The following is a 1,413-nucleotide window of genomic DNA, read 5'->3' as shown; positions in this document are numbered from 1 at the left end:
GTTCTTCCTGGAAAGGGTGAAATCAGGTTGCTCCTTTGAGGCAAAGATTCTGAGGCTTTATCTGCATAGTTTGGGCATGTTGCATGGAGGCACCAGTCCTTGAAGAGGGACGTCATGTTTGAAAGGGTGGAGGGACAGTGTAAGAGACGAAGACCTTCGATCAGATGGATTGATTCAGTGAGTGGGGTAATCATGGTTGGTGTGTCAGAGAGAATAAGGTTGGCACAAGATAGAGCAGGTTTCAGGGCTATTGTACATAGGGTTGCTATGAGTTGCAAATGACTTGACACCATATAACAACAACAATAACCCAGAATGGCTAATAAAATGTCTTCAACATATTTGTTGAATACAAATTAATTAAGTATAGTTTGAAATTCATGGAAAGTGGAACCAGAGTCAGGAGCCAAAACTGGACTTAGTTGCAGAGAAGCCTAAATTCTCACTCATTTCTGCTTCGCTCTTCTTACTCATCCTGCTTACAACCTAGTGATTACATTTGCAGTTCTGCTCTATTGTCTTTCCTTGCATGAAATCATAATGATGGGAATGTGAATGGTCCAGCTTACCTATTCATGATACATTGGGATGCTCTGGTGGCCTAATGGTAAGAAGCTGTACTACAATCCCAAAGGCACATAGTCTGAATATACCAGTTTCTCTGTGGGAGAAGGATGGACAATCTCCTCCTGTGTGACTTACTTCCTGTGTGAAAAATCCACTGGAGGGTCAGCTATGGTTCAGGTCTGGCTCACCGGCACACAACAACCACAACATGAGTGATCTGGAGCTCTAGTGGCCTAGGAGGAAGGAATTGTGCTGTCAACCCAAAGTCATTTGGTTTGAGTCTGTCAGTTTTTCCATGGGAGAAAGATGCACAATCAACTTTGTTGTACAATTTATGGTATACAACAGCAACATGGGTGATAAGGTGTTTCCTGCAGGTGTTTATATTAAATATAACACTGGGACTAGAAAAAAGACAGAGACAGGTGGTGAGAGAAAAAGACTGGAGAGGTAAAATTCCTAAAGGTCATGTAAGAGTAAAGAATTTAGATGCTGTCATTGTGTACCACTGAGCTGGAACTGACCCGTAACTGACACTCTGGTGGGTTTTCAGAAGCAGTTAAGCACATGGGAAGAGACTGGCCATCTCTCTCCAGTGGAGCAGCTGGTGGACTCAAACTATGTGCCTTCGAGATCACAGTACAGCTTCTTGCCACTAAAATAAATGGACTGAAAGAGTAATAATCTGAAAACAAGGAACTCATGCAATATTACTCAAAATGGTTGACTCTGGAGAACATTATGCTGAGTGAAATGTCCCAGTCACAAAGGGACAAATATTGCATGGTGCCACTGTTGTAGAATGGGACTGTCCTTGGGGTTGGGGAGAGACTGAGTAAGATGGGT

The sequence above is a fragment of the Elephantulus edwardii genome, unplaced genomic scaffold, assembly GCF_000299155.1.
Source record: "Elephantulus edwardii isolate Elephantulus edwardi_28Jun2011 unplaced genomic scaffold, EleEdw1.0 scaffold00068, whole genome shotgun sequence".
In the NCBI taxonomy this organism is placed as follows: domain Eukaryota; kingdom Metazoa; phylum Chordata; class Mammalia; order Macroscelidea; family Macroscelididae; genus Elephantulus; species Elephantulus edwardii.
This window is presented reverse-complemented; position numbering follows the sequence as displayed.